Genomic DNA, 22,809 nt, shown 5'->3' with positions numbered 1-22,809 from the left:
TAAAATCCACTTTCTCTTCATGCAATGTTAGAGAAAATCCCCGGAACAAAATTATTTAATTATATAGTACAGTTAGTATATTTTTTTCTTAAAATGGATGCAAAAATCAGCCCCCAAAAACAGAGTATTAATTTTATTATTTTTCAAGGCTTATTTTCATAGTGATAGTAGGTATATATATATATATATATATATATATATATATATATATATATATATATATATATATATATATATATATATATATATATATATATATATATATATATATATATATATATATATATATATATATATATATATATATATATATATATGATGACACTATACTCCGGGATATCATCCGTTCGCTCGTTGAACTCCGACTGGAATCCTGCAAATCCTGCATCCGACTGGAATCCTGCAGACGTTTCGCCAAAATCTCACTTGGCATCTTCAATGCTCGCGCTCCGAAAACACTTCGAGCATTGAAGATGCCAAGTGAGATTTTGGCGAAACGTCTGCAGGATTCCAGTCGGATGCAGGATTTGCAGGATTCCAGTCGGATACAGGATTCCAGTCGGAGTTCAACGAGCGAACGGATGATATCCCGGAGTATAGTGTCATCACATTTTTCCATCCGTGAATCAATACGTGAGAATATATATATATATATATATATATATATATATATATATATATATATATATATATATATATATATATATATATATATATATATATATATATATATATATATATATATATATATATATATATATATATATATATATATATATATATATATATATATATGTATATATATATATATATATATATATATATATATATATATATATATATATATTTATTTATTTATTTATTTATTTTTTTCACGTATTGATTCACGGATGGAAAAATGTGATGACACTATATTCCGGGATGTCATCCGTTCGCTCGTTGAACTCCGACTGGAATCCTGTATCCGACTGGAATCCTGCAAATCCTGCATCCGACTGGAATCCTGCAAATCCTGCATCCGACTGGAATCCTGTATCCGAACACAGTGTTCGAAGTGCGGAGCGCGAGCATTGAAGATGCCAAGTGAGATTTTGGCGAAACGTCTGCAGGATTCCAGTCGGATGCAGGATTTGCAGGATTCCAGTCGGATACAGGATTCCAGTCGGAGTTCAACGAGCGAACGGATGATATCCCGGAATATAGTGTCATCACATTGTTCCATCCGTGAATCAATACGTGAGAATATATATATATATATATATATATATATATATATATATATATATATATATATATATATATATATATATATATATATATATATATATATATATATATATATATATATATAATCTTCTGGTTACGCAACTAAAATATGTGAAAGAAAATACCGCTTTAATACCTTGCGTACTCTATGATATTCACTTGCTAGTGAACAGCACACATTTAAACCTGTAGCTGCATGATTGCTCAAAAGAGATATAATAATGGCAGATGATGATTCAGAGCAGAGCAGAGCAGGTGGGAAACTACAAGTAAAAAGAAAACATTAAGGAGTTGAAGTTGAACAGCTGTAACTATTGCAAGTGTAAGAGGCATTGGTGACTTGAATACAGAGAGCCAATTGAATTTGGATGTTGCGTTAAGCCAAGACAGCAACCAACTTTTTTTTTTAATGGATTGCCCTGATTATTTTTAATACTTCTAATTATCCTCCTGATTTTGAGTATTTTTGTCCTTACATACCATACGAAATTTTGAGTAGTTTTTGAGAAAAATGAACTTTTGCATTGTTTTTTTTTTTGGAAAAATGTGTTTTTTTACACTTGAAAACTAAAATCGGGAATTTTTATTCTCGATCCATGGAAATGGTGAATATTTCATGCTTTGACCTACCTATGGCGAAAATATATTGTACAGGATGTTCATAACTGATAATCAAAAAAAATGTTTTTTTCTACTCCCGCCTGTAAAATACCTAACAAGCGTCACTTTACCACGTCCGTTTTGTTTCCCACGAATCCGAGCCACTTCGGACATTTCCGTTTACCGCACTTGTTGCATAATCTTCTATTTCTAACTTAAAAAATCCTTTTTTTTTAAGTGTATTTAGCACTTTTACTTAATTTGTGTTTAATTTTGTATTACTTCATATCTTTTATTATAAAAATTGGTAGTTTAGGAATAATGGACGATTTTCTGTAACAATTCGTGTATTTTATTTGTTATACACCCTTAATTTTGCGTTTTACAATTTCAAACTGCAAAATTTCATCAGAATCATCAATTTCTTCACGCGAGATCCCGAAAAACCCTTCACCATAAATCATCGGCTTCGCGTCTCAATTTAATAAAAAAAAAACTGTGTGGTCCGACAGCTTCAAGAATCGGCCATAACGGCCCATCGCAAAACGCTCGACGAACAATGGCGCGAGGCGGGGGTTTCGCGCCCCGAACGAAAGGGTGCGAATTATTTTTATTAGCCGCGAAGGACCCGAAACAACCCCTCGAGATCGTTCCGCGCGGTTATTATTGCGGTCGAGTGGGGCGCTGTCATTTTCTTTTATACGACAGCGTTACGTTTGAGGTGGTTTTTTTTAAATCGAGAATTGGCGAGGGCGCGCGGCGGGTGGGCCGAGAGAATTACCCCCAATTTCGTCGTAATTTTCGTTTTATAGCGTCGTTTCGAATAAATCAGCGGCGGTGCGGTCGCAACGCCCTACGAAATTGAGCGATAAAAGCGATGAATTTTTGACGTTTCCGAATTATTTTGTGGCGGGCGGGGGCGAGCGGACTTTTTGAAATTTAGTGGAGCGTTTGATGCACCAGAAGCAGAAATATACGGGGAGTTTCAAAAATTCCCCGAAATATTTCATTTAATTTTTCTCACAGATTTGTTCCTCAACAATTTGTTATATCTTTTACGGATAAAGGCCGTAATTTGATAAAACCAGAAATTTCGAGTATTATCCAAACCGGCTGGACCGACCACGGAAGGGATACTAATATAAATATATTTAAATATAAAAAAAATAATTTTAAAATAAATATAACCAAAATAAACTTGCGTACATAGAAATTGGCCCATTGTGAATTTTTCATATAAAAAAAATGCTGTGTGAAAGACGATTTAATTTGCTTTAATACGAGTTTAAATTGATTAAAAAAATTTTCTGCTTTTTAGGGTTGGCATAGTAAAATAATTGGACTGGTCAAATTATTTTTTTATTACTTAAAACAAATAGGGTTATTGACAATTAGCAACTCAACACTTATTTTTTAATAATAATAACATCTCTTAATCGATTAGGCATAGATCTAATCAACTTCGCTCTTGTCTCTTCTGGAATGTTAAGCCCCTCTTCCTCTGCTGCAACAATAAGCTTGAGGTTGGGGCATGGTCTGTTCATAGATATAAGAAAGTAACCAATTGCTTTTGAATGGGATTATCCAAGGGTGATCATTACATGCACTTCCCTGTTCCTCACTATACCTGATATGCCAATTAATGTTGTAGTGCTAAAATGTTTTCTAAATCCTGATGGGCAAACCGGTATAAGATTGTTTTCTAAAAACTCAGTAATATGTTTACATATACGTTTTTCTAATATTTTAGAAACTGCTGATGTTTATTAATTCACCTGAATAAAAATGCAAGCAGATTTTTCGAATAGACTTTGAGATCGGTTTGATTAATTACATGAAAGTTTAATACTTTGTCTGCTCGCATGTAAAAATGTAATTTATCGGAAGATGTGGTATCAGGTAAATTATCAGTCTCTTGAAAATAATTATGGATTTCTATGCACTTTAGGAGCTCTTCCGGAATCTGGAATTGATTTTGATTTTTAGATATATTTAGTTTAATAGCGGTTCTTCAGAATTTCTGAGATTTTTTTGTAAAAACGTAGTTACTTTTGTATATTCGTATGTATTTTATATACAAATTTGTTTAATATTTCCATTATACAGTTGTTAAAAGTTTCTACCTAGCAACATCAATGTTCAATGTTGTATAAATTCTTTCCCACTGCAACGAAAAATCCTTCCTTTAAAAACTCAGCTAAATTTAAATTTTTATAGTCCCTGTATTCCCTGGGTTGTCTCTTTATAATGAGGTTAGAACCACCACGTTTAAAGATGTGGAGTTTTTTTTGGAAAAACTGGATGATCTTACGCCTAGAACCGGAGAGCATATATATCTGTGGAATGTTGTTGTCCATTTTAAAATTTAGCCTTGTATTTCCTCACAAAGAATAAATAAATTGATTTATTGATTTTTACCGTCGCGACTACATTTACAAAACGGGGAGTTTTAATGGGAAAATTGATCATTTGCGGTATTGTGCAAAAGCAAAATATTTTCAACATATGCATTTGATGTATTGTAATTTCTAATTTTTTCATTGGTCCTTTTAAAACCCTCTAAACTTACTTCGCAATAATACCGCCCCATTTTGAGAGGTCAGTGCGCCATAAGTAGTTTCCTCATCGGTGAATCGGTCGCGAAAGTGAATTTGCTTGACCACCATTATGGTCACACTGGAAGCACTTCCTATGCGCTAAAGAAGTTGGTCCTTTGCAGGGTTCGCGGTAGAAAATACAAGAAGCCTCGAATCCCTTTAGAAATAATGGAGAAGTGATGTTTAACGTTCAAAGAGGTAAAGGTAGATGGTGGGCAATTCCAAATTAAAATCTGACTTTTTATTAACACTATTACCAAAACTGATATTGCTAAATATTATTTTCTACTGCCCCGTAAGTGTTTATAAAAGAAATCATAAAAAATACCTTGAACTTCTTATATGTTAGAAACCGATGAACTTAGACAAATTGAACGAGAGTACCTTTTCTATTTAAAATTGAATATTTTTTCAGAAGTTCATCATGTTACAACGATAACTCAACAAACTTAATATGAATTGACTTATCTAAATAATAATGTAGGGAGGTGCAATTTAATGATATCTTCTTGATATTAAGGAATGGAATGGAAATGAAATTTTAGAAAATACTGCAAAGTATATGAAACCTCGTTGTTAAAGTCACATCATCACACGAATCGAGCTGGGGCTTACGCAAAATTATTTCAAAAAACTTTCTCCTACCTGCGCGTCATCATTGATTTTCGGTAACAACCACCGATCTAACCCCTTAAAGTAATTTGGCCCGAAAACAAATTGGCGACTTTTCGTCACGGGGGGTGGTTTTGAAGGCGTAACCCCGCAATTCTGTGCGGAATCGATTCTTGAGAATTGTCGACCCTTTTCCAATCGATCATTCGACCAACTATTGCGACCACCGCCCGATTTACAGGACTGGTTTTTCTGTTTTTTCTATGGTTACTCTCAAAATGAGAAAAATCGAATTCAAAAAAATCTAGACTTTTCAGCTATAGCACACTATACATTGTGCGATATAAGTATTAATAAGTTTGTAAGACCTCGCTTGATTCTATAACTACCATTTAATTTTGGTTAATCTGGCTCAATAGATTAGTCAACGACTAGACCTACTCAAACTTCTACTGAATTATAATAGCATTTATAATTGTAATCTATTTTTGTTATGTACCGATATGCTCATCAAATTGTTATACCATTGGACAAAAATATAATAAAAAGAGCCAAATAATCATTTCAGAAACACAAATATGGCACATAAATATAATAAAAAGTTCCGGTATATCTGGTTCAGAAGATTACGACTAGACTTGCTCAAACTTCCACTCCAATTTGTGTTTCTTATTTACCAATATACAAAGATAAGTAATTATTCATTCTACTTCAAGAACGAAGCCATTGGTGACCCTGACAGTTTCCTTGTAATTGGATAATTAGATATTTTAAGGCAATATTGCTGTTAACAACATTCGATATTATTTACATTCGTTGAATTCTGTGTTATAATGAATATAGTAACCAACGCTAAATTTTATTATATCTGAGTCAGTAGATTAGCCAAAGATTATAGTTGCTCAAAGTTACATTTCCATTTGAAAGTATTTATGATTTTTAGGGAATGAGGCACACATAAAAGCACAGATAAATAATCATTTTGAAAGCATTGTATTTGAAGAAGACACTGGTGGCCATGGCAATTTTCTTGTAATTAGATAACTATATTTTAAGAGGACATTGCAATTATCAACATTTGATAATTTTTATTCTTTGAATTCTGTGTTATAATTAACATACTAATCAACATTTAATTTTGATATATCGGGCTCAGTAGATTAGCCAACAACAAGAAAGACATTGGTGACGTGTGAAATCTTACAATTAAATCCTTATACAGGGTGTTTTCTAATTGAATGTCAATAACTATAGGGTGATTTTTGATTTTATTTTAAATAGAAAACTTCATATGAACATGTCTTAAACATCTTAACTGTTGAGCTGTAGGGTGGTAAATTTTTTAGAAATAAAATATATTTTTTCTTAATATCTGTAACACCACTTCAGTTATTTTAATGAAATTTGGCACACATTTACTATGTATCAAAAGGCATTAGTTAGTCTATCACCTTTTTTTAATTACACTAGTGGCGAGCATACGGAATTTCACCTGTCCATTGTGAAATTGATGGTATGTCACTCATTTCTCTAAAAATAAAAATAAATCTTACAATCTCCTACCATTTGTAGAGAAATTTGATTCCTTGATTTTTTTCAATCCGATGTACGGTTTTCCTTAAAAAAATAGAAACCTCTTCTCTGGATGATCATAACAATATCGTTAATATGACAGCATGCAGAGAAATTAGTTTTTATTTTTTGGTGAAAACCATGCGACTAAAAAAAATTAAGAAACCAAATCTGCTAGTAAATAAACGCAAATGTCATTATTTTTTTTAAGGAAATGAACAAATAATATTTTGGTTAATTAGGTCGCCACTGCAGTGGTTAAATCGAGGACTTTTTTTTTGTTAAGTATAAAGTATTAGTTTAAATGAAATACCATAACATCTTAACAACAAGGTAAATAATAAACCATTCGTATTTTAAAAAAAGCAGTTCCAAATATTAATCATATTTAGCAAAATTGTCTGATAATAAAAATAAACCGAAAAAATAGGAAAGTGGTTGAAAGTGTCTTCTACCTCGAAGGATACGCGCTAGAGCCCTTTTACTCATATAGCCGCGCACTCTTTGAAGTATAACTCCAATGTTTCTTATTAAATCGCAGGAAGCTCTGATACGATACTTCAGCTCTTCTACGGTGCTAACTGGGGTGCGATAAACCAGACTTTTAAGATGCTCCTATAAAAAAAGTCCACACCATTTAAATCTGGGGATCTAGGGGGGCACGGTTGAATTCCGCCCATCGATTATTAAATGTGTGATTTAAATATTCTCTCTCTACACTAAAGTGAGCAGGCGCGCTGTCATGTTCATAATTAAATATGGTACTACTTCTAGTAATATTGGCAAATCCCCTTCCATAAACCGGCGACAACTATGGCCGTCTAGCCTTTCTGACAGAAATTAAGGTCCAACTACTTAATTTCCTAAATATTTACCGAAAACTGTTTTCGGGGTTCAAATTCTACAACTACATGGGGGTTTTTATCTGCCAAAATATAGTTATGGGGAACTTTCTGATTGCATTTTTGGAAAAGTCATCTGTAAATAGTATTTCCGGGTCAAACAAGGGATAATGCGCCATTTTGTCTAAAAACAATTCACAAAAATTAACACGCAAGGGAAAATCTCTGGGAAGTTACGCTTGGAATCGTTAAATATATGTTTACAGTAAAAAATAGTGCAAAATTTTCCAAAGCAAGACGTGCGAGATACTCGGTTTTTTTCCAACTTTTCGAGTTCTAAGTTCAAGATTTTCATGAACAGAATTTAATTCTGTTTCTGCGGTTTCTGGAGTTCTGGAGATATTGTTGTAACCACAAAGCAGTTTTTAATATACATCGGATTGAAAAAAATCAAGAAATAAAATTTCTATAGAAATTATTGGAGATTGTAAAAATAATTTTTATAAAAATTGAACCGAGGTGGCTTTTACTTGATGAAAATCCATTTATAAAAATAAATAAGAACTAAAAGTTCAGATTTTCACGAAATTATAAATTTTTACATGACAACACCGGCTTATATCAAATATGCTTTCCTTGCAGCGGGACTTCTGTTGTTGGTTTTTAATTTTATAAACTTGGGAAACGAAGCTATTGGTGACGCGTGAAATCTTCCAATTAGATAATAAGATATTTTAAGTCGACGTATGCAGTTAACAACATTTGATGTCCTTTCTATTCGTTTGATTCGGTGCTATAATCAACATAATAACTGAAATTTAATTTTGATATATCTGTCTCAGCAGATTAGTCAACTACAAAACTTACTTAAATTTTTATTTGAAAATGGTTATAACAATAATTTGTTTTCCGTATTTCATCTTTGATTTAAACTGAGTTGGCTTTAACCTGAAAAAAATCCATTTAACACAATTAAATTAGAACAAAAAATATTCAGATTTTCACAGTTTTTAATGACTTATGACAGCTGTTTCAGCAACACCGTGCCTTTTTATATGGCTAAAGAAGGATTAATTATGGGAAACCCATTTAGTCCACAACTTGCAGAAACTTTCTTGGACAATAAACATCCTCTGAGTAAAGGATTTCTCTGGCGGTATAGATACGTAGATGATGTTTTTGTTTATTTTACTGTAACGGAAACACAACTGCAGTCATTTTTGAATCATGTTAACTCAATATATAACCGTATCAAATTTACAATAGAGACGGAACTAAAAACTCTCTAAACTTTCTGCACTTAACTTAACACACTACTTAACTACAGAACAAATTAGATTTTTCCATTTACCATAAACTATCAAACACGGACATAATAATACTTAATAACGCAAATCACCCTTATACACACAAAATGGCGGCCTTTTATTCTTCTATCCACAGACAACTTAATATACCACTTTCCACAGAAAATTTGGAAAAATAATTAAGTATTGTAATTTAGGTTTAGTTTAAGTATTATATATTTAAAAGTCCAGTGTTATGACTTGGACTACCATCTTGCTGAATGTATATATCATGGTAACATCCTAAGGCAATATTTTCCAGTCAATCTGTAATGACTTCCGCAAGAATGCTATTTATTGTCCCAACATATCGTGTTTTATGATATTGATTATGATTATGATACTCCAACTCCAAAACGCTTTTGTTGAGCCCTTTGAGCTTTTAACAATGGTTACGAGCCCTCTTTAATAGATAACATTTTAACTAAAAAGCAGTTTCAAATAACTCTGAACTCTATTTATCCCATATTTTCAGTATTTCAGGCGGAAATTTTCGCTTTATTGATGGCGGCCAGAGAGGTGCTTCGGCTCAACCACGGAAGCAGGAGAGTCTTCTTCTGCTCGGATAGTAGGGCTGCACTTATGGCGCTGAAGTCATTGCGTACGCGCTCCTTGTTGATCAAGGAGTGCAAAGGGGTACTGAGGAGAGGAAGGTCACGTTGGTCTGGGTCCCGGGTCACACCGGTATCCGGGGCAATGAGGCAGCGGACGCCTTAGCCAGAGAGGGCTCCTCGCTTGGGGATCGCCCCGTGTGTGAGGCGGGGAGCTCTCGAAGCCTGGGCGAGAGACCGGACCGCGGGGGGCTGGAGAGTTGCTTCGGGAAGGACATTGCAGGCTTAGGAGGCACGTTTGCTTGCTAGGCATTGGAGACGACCCGGAGTGTAGGTGGTGCATGGAAGGGGAGGAGACCCCGTATCATCTGCTCACCGAGTGCCCTGCCTTGACATGGGCAAGATTGGGAGTCCTCGGAACAGCCCTGATCGATCCGGACTCAGTGCACGGTATTGGGCTAAAGGAGTTGCTGACCTTCTATAGGAGGGGCGGCACTCTGGACGCACTCTAGAGCGGCCTGGGGGCACAACGGGCCCATCCAGTGGCCTAAGTGCTTGGACGCCCGCGAGGGCGCCCCCCTTTAATACTAATACCAATACCAATATCCTATATTAAACACCGAACCCAAAACACCATAGCACATTTTTAAAAAAAACAAAGAAACTAAAATACGAAAAACTCAAAAACCCGGAATCTACAAGCTGAAATGTGGATCATGTTCCAAAATTTATATCGGACAAACAGGTAGAACATTTAAGAAACGCATTAACGAACATAAAAGGGCATATAAAAATAAAAGTTCGGATTCTAACTATTCCATTCATTTAAATTATAATTAAATTATTATTATTATATATTATTAAATAATTTTTATATTTTAAATAATCAATCAAAAAGCAACAAACTAAATTTGATGGAGATCAACAAAATGAGACATTCGAATCTATTACTCAATGGCCAATTGTTACATTGAAATTTATAACCCTACACCGGTAATTAAAAATCTATTAATACCTATAAAAAACTGTGAAATCTGGACATTTTTTGACCTAATTTAATTGTGTTCGTCTTTGACAAAAATGTAATAAAAAGTGACAAATAATCAAGCGTTAGAAGCAGGCAGGTAGGCAGGCATGAATTTTTGATTTCACCAGATTCTGCACAAACGCGCTCCATAGTTTTGTCACCAATAATCGTCATTACGTTACATTACATTAGTTAAGTTCTTAGCAGCAATGTTACTTTTTGAAACTTTATTTCGGATCTGTTTTACCTGTGCCATTAAAAATTATCATTAAACGTAAACGCGTAAAACAATATATCAATTAGGAGGCAAAATTGGCGCCCTATAATTTTAAAATAATCTTCCACGTCGTAAAGTGGGGCGAAAATTTCTATTACCGATCTCGCCCGCACACACCCCCTCGAGATATTCGATTTCTAATGGAAATTTATAACTTATTTTCGGGCCGACGGAGGTGGGCGGCACTCGGGGCAGTCTAATAAGTCATGGCGAATTTTTCGAAAAGGCGATACGAGTCGAAAACGAAACGCGCTCGGAAGAAACCCTTAAGGGTGGTCGCACTGAATCGGCGCGGTGAATGCCAGTCTTTTGTATTCTAATGAAAAAAAGTAACGTCAACATGACAAGTAAGTGATCCCTTGGAGGGGTTCGGAAGTACACGGAAAACTCCTTCCTACATTTTGACCAATAACAATTGTTTATTTTTTATAAAAAAGTTCCACAGGCTACTGCAATAGTATTTGCAAAACTTCTGGATTCCTAGTTCCTCGATTATTGATAAATCGAATTTGCTGACGTTTCGCCAATCATCCTGTTGGCTTCTTCAGAACTTGACTGAAACTGGCTCGCATTTTACTCTGTACCTGTTTACATATTATTTGAGGGGGGTGGAGCTAAAGAGGGACATAACTACCGCCTCGGATGATTTCCATATTGGTAACAGGTAAAGGCCTGAAACTGAGATTTTTCGTTGGTGGAAGAATTGATTACTTGCAAGAATTTTTGTTTTAGGGAGCAAAATCTTATGTCCGATTTCATGATTGCTCTCGGAAAAGTATTCCTTTGCTGCATATGCATGTATGCTGGTTTGAGATGAAGAGAGATTTTTGGACTTGTGATAAATCTTGTTTTGACGTTATGTTTTTTAAGAACTTTTGATATATATTTAGTGATTTTTAAATGTAAGGAAGGACAACAGTGGCAAGTGTGGAGTTGCTTTCAGTCTCATTGTCTTTGCAAGATTTTGGTGAAGTGTATTTTGTGATAAGATCCATCTAAGAATTCTTGTGTAAGTTATTCCAGAATTATTCGAAGATATCCCTTTTGTATATTACAATGATATATACCTTCAGCAAGACGTCATAACTCTGGACTTTTTAGATTTTTAGATGACAAATTCTCTCAAAAATTGATAGGTAGCAATGGATAAGATGGCCTCCACGATCTCCGTATCTATCATTTTAAGATTTACTTTTATTGGGATATATGTAAAATAAGGCCTATAAAATACGATACGAGTCTGTAGCAGAACTCCGAAGGGCAATGGAAACTCTACCAAGGAGACCAATAACTATTTTAATTGCCATTAAAAAAATAAGAAAAATGTGGGAGTTTTGCATTGGAGAAAATGATCTCCAATTTGAACAACAGTTTTACGTATAATATTATGTTAATATTCTTTAGATATAATATTATTTCGTTTACAACGGACTATAATAAGTTGAAAATTATTACAAATAGTAGTTCATAAGATATAAAACATATGAGCTGACCTTCTATAGGAGGGGCGGCATTCTGGACGCCCTCTAGAGCGGCCTGGGGGCACAACGAGCCCATCTGATGGCCTAAGTGCTTGGACGCCCGCGAAGGCGCCCCGCTTTAATACCAATACCAATACCAATACCAACATATATAACATACTTAAATAATTGCATTTTAAAGTATTGAGTTTGATGTATGTTTACTTGGATATTGTTTCTAATAGATTAATTATGGCCTACTGGTACGAATAAAATAAAATATGAAAAAAATTAAATTTTGAGCGTAATAATTAAAACAATCTTAGGCTAATATATATTTCTAAAAAGCTTAAAGAATTTCTAATTAACGCAAAAAATAATATACAGGGTGTTCCATTTACAAATATATATATTTGCTTGATAACTAATAACCAGTTAGAACAAGTAAAAAATAAACTACGCCACTGGAAAAAATTCTAGAAGAACATTTTTTAAACTCTTCAATAATTTACAAGACAACGAACGGTATTACGAGGGTGGTTCGAAAATCGATGGTTTTGGATTTCATTCTGTATCTCAAAAGCCAAGAGGGCCATGATAAAAGTAGCAAAGTATCGCGTAAGCCGCAACTCATTTTAAAAAATAACCGAGATACCGCATAAAAGTGCCCAAAATGTGTTGCAAAATTTAGAATAATAAAGTCCAGGCCTTTAAGAAGCGTTAGGTTGAAGAGGTTTTAACATACTACAAAAAGTTATAGAGAATAATAATCCAAAAAAAAATTCTAGAGGAGGTTTGAGGTAAAGATAAAATTTCGAAGTTCATGTTGAAATTTTTTGATCGGGTGTTTAGTTTTGCAATGTATTCCATTCTACGCCTCCGTATGCATGAATGGCCGACCCGTTACGATTTTTTTCCTCGCGTCTCATTTCTAGAAAAGCACAAACGGGCAGGTAGTTCCACGCTACGTGATACTAGAATAATAGGGACCCGTTAAAATTATACGGAAAAAAGGGTTGCCCGAGTTGTATATAACCTGTAGCGGGTGCCCAAAGTCAATCTGTTGTCGAACATATGTCGGATCTGTCGTTAATCTCATCATCGTGCGTACAAATAAAAGTTCGGATTAGATGGGGAACGATAAATCGGAGGAGCAACAGCGCGAGAAGTCGGATTACTCGACCTTAGAAATTCCGGGTAAACGTTGTCCGGAAGTGCAAATTAATAAGAGAGGAAGAAGAAGCCGTAACTTTTACCCTTGCCATTTATAAGCGCTTAGTATCATGTTTATATTCTGAAATGGTCGACTTCCGTTTCGTATACGTTTTGCGATATTTTAAATTTAAAGATATATTTACATCACAGCCCATCGGATAGACAGATTTCTCTTTGGGTAGGTATGGCTTGAAGAGTAGTTGGTACTTTTGAAACACATAGAATTGACCTTTTAGCAGTACATGGAAGGTTATACAACAGTCATACAATTTGAATATTTTTTAAAACTTTCTTAAATGTATTTTTGATTATATTTTTAAATAGGTTATAAAGATTCAAATAAATTCAATTGGTTTGGGTCATTCTGATTCTTGAATTCGGTAATATCAATTAGACGCTCCTCTTGTATCATAGGTATGATAGGAGTAAAGCGTGGGGTAAAACTTTAAATGTATATGGATTTCAATTAATGTTTCAAGTGTATATAGACAAGGCGACGTGAGAATTCGAAAATCTGTTCATGTTCACGAATTGGGACCTTGGTAATTCGCCTTACTGCTGCTTTTTGCAGAATAAGTACTTTGCAAGAGTAAGACGAGTTTCCCCATAGCAAAATACTATACTTGTAGATAAGAGCATTGGAGCAAACGGAGGGTTTTAATCCCTTACCTTGAGTTTCTCATTTCTGCTTGAATGCCGGGTTGAATAAATACGGCTGACCGGTTTTGATCAGCAAAATTAAATTAGGTTTGGAGAATATTATTAAAATGTAAATATAGAAAAATAATAAAATATTCAAAAATATACTATAAATTAAACACCAGTATATTTAATGAGGACGCAGCAAGCATAGTAAATATTATCAGTAAAACATTTTCAAAGTTGCTTCTTCAGAAACAAATAATTGAGTAGATAATCTGGAAATGAGATATTTAACATGAGGAAGCCAACTAAGATTACAAACCAACATGACCCCAAGCGCCTTTACAGTCTCTGACTTTTCATCCCATTTGTCGGAGGTAAAAATAATATTATGTGTTTTGCTCTCATTTAATTTTAAGGCATTCGCTGATAACCATTCACCAGCTTTAGCCAAATTATCTTCATTATGGCAGCGTAGCTCATCCCTGTCAGTTTGTTGCGAAATTTTAGATGTATCATCTGTCCATTTGGAACAGCAGCGGAAAAGTCATTTATATACACAATGAACAGAACTGGTCCCAAAATGGATCCTTGGAGCACCCCATGATTGAGTGACAAGAGTAATGAATCTTCAGTTAGATGTGACTTGAACAAGGAAAGCTCGTTGTTAGCTACGCAACTGTTTATTTTTAAATTTGTTATAGTTATAACCAAGAGCAAATGCGGAAAATTATTTTTGAGGTTTTGAAATCTGAGCGGGTTTAATTATAATGATATAGTTCTGGATTTATTTAAAATAACATTAATATTTATAATTTTTCATATAATACAAATGCATATATTCTGAATATTTGTCAAAATTTAATAAAAAAATATGTTACAATCTTTATAATTTTTTTGTTTTTCCGATGAAAACGTTAAAAACTCTTGTTGGTACTTCCCGATATAATTTTGTCTCAAGAACTAGGCTGAACAAATTTCAACAAAAACAAGAAAATGTTTTCTTTGAAATCATGTATGCTGAAATTTAAAATTTTCAATTTGCCTGGGCACAATCTGGCTAAGGTAGCAATTAATGCTACCAGTTAAACTCAATAATAAACTTCCCACTGAGGTTAAAAAAATACAAAAAAGAATTGCTTTAAATAAACTATTTTTGCGGTTCTGAAATGGCCACCAGAGGGCGCCATTTATTACGCGTTTTCTGCCAAATTTTCTTATATTAACGGTAATTAGAGCCAACACTGTTCTAAACCTGAAACAAATTCAAATTTTTTCTAATCTGAAAGGAAAATCAAAGGTCTTTATAAATGTTTAAAGTGCCTCTTATCATTTCCTACGCATGAGTTTATCCTGCGTCGTGTATTCAATACGGCTGTCCTAATTTCAGCCCTTGAAAGGTTCGCTACAGCATTTCGGATACGATCAACTATATTTTCAGGGGTAGTAGGACGCGTTTGATATCTGGAGATCTGCCAAGCCACGCAAACAAACAAAGTTAAATACCGGATTATGTCGTAAAAACTGTATATCGTTATGCGAACTATAACTCAAAAACTATCAAAAATGAGTTTCTGTAGTCTTCGTTACATGAGTCGATTTAAAAAAGCAGTAAAGTACATTAGTCGGTAACATTGTAATGTAATAAACTAATGAACATATGCCGTGCCATATCGAAAAGGGTCGGACAGGGCCTATATTTGCCAATAAAATAAAATATTCTCTATTATTGTATAAAATGCATAATTGGAAAATGTGTTCTCCATTCTTTACATATTAGATAAGATAAAATTAATTAATGCTTTACGAAATGTACACCAACAATGCTTTGATTGGTTAGCACTCTTTTCGAATGGTATCATCGGAAACGTCTTTGGATGCTAGTCGAACTATCTTCTTTGATTGTTTGCTTGCTTAAGCTGACCTCAAATTTGCAAAATTCAACTGAACAAGTAAAACGTTTACTTATTAACTAAAAAACAAAATCCAGGACCCGGACAAGGCCCACCACCCAAGTAGCCAAACGGCCAATCGGTAACGCTACACCCCACGAATGTCGCTTTAGATAGAAGCGGCACACCGACCACATGGTCGCGACACCGAAAGCCGCTTCGCAACTTTGTGACCCTCGTTAAATTTACTCCAATATTCGTAATATAATAACAGCTTCTACGCAATCCGTCCATTTCGGCGATTACGATCGTGTTTCAACATCCTAACCCACATTTTGTGGCGAAAACGATTTAACACGAAATCGGTTGGAATTAAACAGCATTTGAAATCCTTCCAGGAGAACGCCGATCTGCAATGTATGTCTTGGGAAAAGGCAATATAATAATAACCAAAAACGCGTATTCTTGATATAGAAGAATAGAAATGGTTGAAAAAAAAAACGATTCTATATCTCCAAATTTCTCTATATCTTTTTCAGTCATAATATATTACGATATTCATCGTCAAAACCTAAAAAAAAAACGTGCGTGGCTTTAATTTATTTATCTATTAAAAAAAATCCTTTCTAACAGGCATGAAGCCCAACTAACAGGTAGGTTGCAGTACAAATTAGTATAATAGTTACAGATGCATTGCATAGAATAATTACATCACGAAACTTAACCTAAAATCTAACCTAACTCTAGTAAAAACGATCCAAAGAAAAAGAAAAGACTCCAATTTATAATTTTATTTATTCGATAGATTGCGAAAAAAAGTCACCTCGACCATTGTATTTGAAGCACTTGTAGAAAATAGGTGAGAATTTTAAAATATTTGTTATTGCGTGGACTTAAAGGATGTGGTTCCTAGGTCTATAGCTTATGCGGGCAACAAAAACCTTTAGTTTACATAAATTGTCCGCTGTACTCAGGAGATGCATATTCTAACTTTGACCTGACGTATGAGGTATATAAAGTTTTTATATTGTTGAAATCTCTATTTGAACGTACCATAGCTTTTTCAGGCATGGGCCTGTAACTTATCAACATGAGGAACAAAGTGTTAGAACGGGAGAGTGTTTAATGAACAAGATGATGGTCATTTTTAATAGCGACACCCATGGAATTGAATTGTACTTTTGTTGAGTTGCTCTAAGCTACTCTTGAGAGTGGGAAAATTGTCTTAATAATAGATGTTCAAAACAAAACAGCATATAGGAGAAAACTGACATTACCAAGCTTGTGGATTAGAATTTTGCAATCTAACTGATCAAACGCTCTTGAAAAATTAACATCTATGAAGTACACTAGAGAATTTTCATAGATAACCTCAGAAATATATTGAGGCACTGTAGGTAAATTGGTAATAGCGGATTTCAATTAAAAAAATCCCTGTTGGAACTAACCTCTTTCTCGGAATAACCTCCTAATTGCTATTATTTGGGTTCTCTTTTTTTTTGTTAACTTAGTCCACGTGTGATATTCCCTCTACACCTTAGCGTCCTAGCTTTGCACAAGTTACGTAGCCAGGAATACGTCCATCTCTGTTTGTATTGCCATCATTATTCGTAATTTTTTGATTTTGATTTTTTTCTGTCCAATCGAGTCAAAAAGACCACTACACTGGACATACTTCATCCACAGAGGGGAAGTAATGGAAAATTCGAAGGAAGCACTGATGGACATACCAAAAACCGAATATAAATAATGTTTCGAAGATTGGATCAAGCGCTGCCATAAGTGTGTTGCAGTCGATGGGGATTTCTTTTAAGGTGACAATATAGATTTAGATTATTAAACTTGAAAACTTGAAATATTTCGTCATGTAGAAGGGATTATAAAATGAATGAAAATAATGAATGTTGCTGTGTGTTCTTGTTGGTTTAAATAGTTGCATAGATATTTTGCTAACCTCGGTGTTCTGTGGTTTTGCTAGAAATCTGAAAGGGATCCGTTTGAATAAGCACATCTTTTACACTCTCAATCTTACTTAAAAGATTAAACAGCGTGGACAACTTAAAGATTATATGCTAAAGTTCAATATTTTAGTTATTAAGATCCACACAGCAAAGTTTTTTTTATGAAGTTAATGTTTAATAAATTAATAAATAAAATAATATTTGTACATGATTATAATCATAGAGGTGGGAAGTTAGTAAAGATGTTCTAAGATTAAGTAAATAGAAAACAGTGAATAGGCGCAGCAGGCGCCTATGAAACCATCCTTTTTCAAGTCAGATGTTTTGTCAAAACTAGGTATTTCTATTTTTAAGTAAAACGAGTGTATTATACTGCTTATTTATTACAGTTTCTTTTCTTCCTATGCTTCTCTTAGGTAGCCTGATGGAACTGCGTCTATATTGTTGACTGTGCAAATCATTTTTTTGCAATTCCGAATATTGAGTTTTGGTGGCGAAGAGCTTTAAACAATCTAATTTTAAACTCTGGTAGTTCAAATACCTATCCGTCTACCTGTCACTCTCGGAACCCTTAACAATCATCAAAGGTACATGTCTAATCACGTGATCACTGCGAGGTGTGTAACATTAAGAAGGATTTAATCACGTTCAGGAAACAAAACCACTTTTGCCTATTTTCCACAACATTTATATTCCTTAAAATTGAACAATTCGGACGTTTTTCGAAGCTAGTGCCAGGGAAAACTAAAATAAGTTTATATATGCCGGATTTATAGAAATAAATAAAAATGGTTTTGCTAAATGCTGAAAGATAAACTAATTTTCAATACCAAAATCAAATCGTTTAAATTAAACAAAAAAATTGTACAGATTTTTTTTTATCTTACATTGAAATATCGGCTACATATGATTATACAATTTTTAAGTGAATCAGGAGAGATCAGACTCGTGCATAGTATTTTACCACATATGGCAACTATGCCACAAAATGGTCTGCATATTCGATTATACGCTGAGAGTTTTCCGAAAATATTCTCTAGGGGGCTTTAAATTTTTAACGTCCGTAAGAATGTTTCTAGTCAATTTTGAAAAATTAAAAAATAGGTAAACCACTGCCTGCTATAAAATCCTTCGCTATGAGCCCAGTTGCAGATCTAAATATAGACAATTGATTCAAGAATCCTTTATTAAACTATCCAATCCAACTCTGTATATTCAAAGACTGTGGATGTTAACTACCAAAGTAAAATATTGCGAAGATTTAGACGGAGCTGGTAGGTTTCCATGATCTGAGAAATTTGATTACAGGAATCATATGGTTAGTTGTATTGACGATTTGATTATTATTATTATTTTTATGAAAATTGTTGTTCACTTTTTTTTTAAGGAAATAAAAAAATGTTTTTTGACCAGTCACAAAAATTGTATTTTCAATTTTATAACATTATTATTATTATTACTTGTTTTTATTTCTCCAAACTTCTAGAAAATAAAAAAGAATCCAGGTATAATCATATGGCTGTTTTTGCATATATTATAATTTTAGCAAAGGAACTTTTGGACCAAAATCCACAGATCTTTATTTTTCGACAGTAGTTTTTAAGATGCTTGATTTAAATTCAACATCATGAGCAACAGAATAAAAAACAGAAATTTATTTTTTAAGCAGGTTAGTGGCTAGTAGCAATAAAGTTTTGAAATTGTCACAGTCAGTAAGTAAAGAAACCCAGAGAACGATAATTTTAATTTTTATTGGGTATGGAGACAAAACGATATCTCAGGAAGAAGTTTCTAATTTGTTTAACTCAAAATATTCATATAGACCCATTACAAGATCCACATTGTGTAAAACATTCATTTTACATTCATTACTTTCATTTACATTTCATTTCTTAGCAATTTCAGTAAGATTTAAGTTTTTAAAGTTAAATAAGGTCGAATAATTTTGTTATTCAAAATCCCTGCCCAAATATTTATTTTTTATGGATGTTGTGTACGATTTTCTTTCATCCATCTGGGATAGTTGAAACTCCACTATCTACAATTTACGTGATTTACCGTACCATTTAAACAAAACGTTGCTTTATTGCTAAACAGTATGGGGCAATGAAGATATGGATTTAAGTTGCACATTTATATCACAGGGTTCACAAAACTGTAGTCCGAAGTGAGATCATCTTCGTTCAGCTCCAGCATAAGTAAGATACTCTTTTTCGCATGTTTTTTTTTCTTCTCTCATTACACTCAAAGTTGTTTGTCTGCAGCAACTTCAGAAGATACACAATGGGGATTATTCGCAACTTCTCATAAGATTGTAAATCTTGTTTTCTCATTACTTTCTGGACGACCTCTTTTTTATGCTCTATTTCTTTAATTTTTTTCCTCTATTTTACTCATTATGTGGCTTTAAATGGATCTTTCTGGATATTTTGCATAAAATAAATTACAAACTCCTTGAGTTCTCATTTTGTCGCCATATGCAATAAAAATTAAAAGTTCAACTTTCTGCGGTCCTTTAGGTGCGCCACATTCACTGTCTTTACTGGCTGAAATTTAATTGTAACAGTTTAAGCAATTTACTAAAATCTACTTTTTGAGTCTCCTTGTATATTTTCTAATTACAGCAAAAAATGCCCAAGAGAAAAAATATGATGATGACTTTTAAATGAATTTGTTCCATACTTTACCCGTTCACTATGTAATTTATTACTGCCATATTTCAAAGAATAATTTCAATGCTTAAGTAAAACTTAACAGTGTTTTAGGTACGCATCTTTAAATTTGATTTGGTTGCAATTTTCGAAATTGTTTTTTGTATTGTATTTGTTCGTAAGATAAACAAAATTACTGGAGACTTCGAATCGGTAGTCAAATAATTTAATGTAATTTTAGTACCTCTTTTTTATCTACAGCAAAGTCTGGTGAAATTTTGGTATTTCATCGCCGCATCCCTCAGTTTCTTGTATTTTAGAGAGTAGCACAAAGACAAAGGCCAAGTGGACAGTTTTTTGGACACGAAAGTGTTGAGTTTCCCACAATCGAAGTAGCGGCAGTAACTAACCGAAAGATTTGCCTCGCAATTAATATACCTTAACCAAAAATTGGCCAATTGGGCGCAGTCGCGCGACATGTGGCATATTATTGTGGTCGTTCGCCCACAAATTAATTTTTTTCGACCGCTTCCCAGAGGCAAACTGCGCCGTCTGGACGTCCGCTGATGCCGCGGCAGCGGTCAAATCAAAGATGTCACTTAGAGAGGACGCTTTTCGGTAAATCGGGGATACCGATACACTTTGTTTCATGAATCCCAGACCAGTAATATTTCCAGATATTGGCACAGGACAGAGAAGGATTTAATTCGTGGCATTGCATACGAAAAGTCGTCCAAGAACGACAATTTTGAACATTATATATTTTTAAAAATATATCTAATATTTAGAAATAGACGCAGAAGCTATTGTTGATTAATTGAACTTGCTGATATTTTACTAATCATCCTGGTGGCTTCTTCAGAGTCCCACTAATACTGGTTCCCATTCTGCCCTGTACCTGCTTATATATTTTTTTAAGGGGTGCTGAGCCAAATGAGCCGCGGTTAGGATAATTTGCCTATAGATTCTTTTTTTTTTTTGAGGAGGAGGAAATGCTTTATGCACACCACGCGCTTGGTGGTTTGCGTCGTGGTAGTGTGGGACTCTCCGAGGTTTCGGACTACCCACTAAAACCCCCTGTTGCTCCAATCGTTATACCCGGAACCGTCGTCGACATATCTTCAGGTGCAACCAGCAATGCTTGTTTATCCTTGTTCCTGCCTTGTTTGTTTTTGTCTTTCAAGTTCGTCTCTCTCTTTTTCGCTCAAAATTCTTCTTACCATATCTTTCACAATCCGCCAATTTTCTGCGCTTTCCACCATCTTCGGTACAAAGGAATCTAGATCTAGCGCACAGCCTATTGCGCCATATGTTTCCTCCCTTAGCTCTCTCCATTTCGAACAGTCGAACAGGGTGTATTGGGCGGTATCAACTTCGGAGCAGTATATGCAGCGGTCCGTGTGGTCCGTGCCAAATCTCTTAGAGGAAACTCTAAAACAGCCGTGCGCGCTTAGGGCCTGTGTTAAGTAGTAATCTGTACTACGATGTTTGCAATCTAGCCACAGCCTATAGATTCATTGAACAATTAAAAACCATTATATTAGATCTAAATGATATTCTGGTTAGTTTCGACATTATTTCAGATATATTAAAATCCGACAACCTGGAACCAAATTAATTGAAAAATACTTGTCTGTAACTCATTTTTATTTTAACGGTGAAATTCTTCGCGAATATTCAGGAAATTTCAGGAACAACTATGGGTTCTCCATTATCATCAGTCATCGCGAATATATTTATCTAAGCCTTTGAGAAAAAAGCCCTTGACACCTTCCATTTGAAACCAAAATTAATGAAACTTTACTTTGATGATACTTTCGTTAGTTGGCTTCATGGTCAAAAATCCCTCCAAGATTTTCTTAGCCATTTAAACTTTATACACTCTAACATACATTTTACCATCTAATTGGAAACTAATAATAATCTTCCATTCTTATATGTTCTTATTAATCGAAAATCAGACTTAACATTGGGACATTCTGTTTACAGAAAACGTACGCACACAGACGGATACTTTAGTGTAATATCACCTCACCATCCGGCCCAAAAATCATCGGTTATCAACTCTCCTGCTTACAGAGCCTTGAAACTATTTCAACCCGAGTCACTGAACCCAGAATGAAAACACCTTACATCCGCTGTTCTCTTTAATTACTTCCGCCTTAGATATATTAAGCGTTACATCACAAAATACACTTCGCCACAACCTTCAAAAGACAATGAGTCCGAAAGCAACCCCACTGTTATCCTTCCTTACATTCAAAACATCACTGACCACATATCAAAAGTGTCCAAAAA

The sequence above is a fragment of the Cylas formicarius genome, unplaced genomic scaffold (genome assembly GCF_029955315.1).
Source record: "Cylas formicarius isolate icCylForm1 unplaced genomic scaffold, icCylForm1.1 PGA_scaffold_5__7_contigs__length_24384050, whole genome shotgun sequence".
Classification (NCBI taxonomy): Eukaryota; Metazoa; Arthropoda; class Insecta; order Coleoptera; family Brentidae; genus Cylas; species Cylas formicarius.
The sequence above is the reverse complement of the archived record's forward strand: the minus strand, read 5'-3'. Positions refer to the sequence as shown.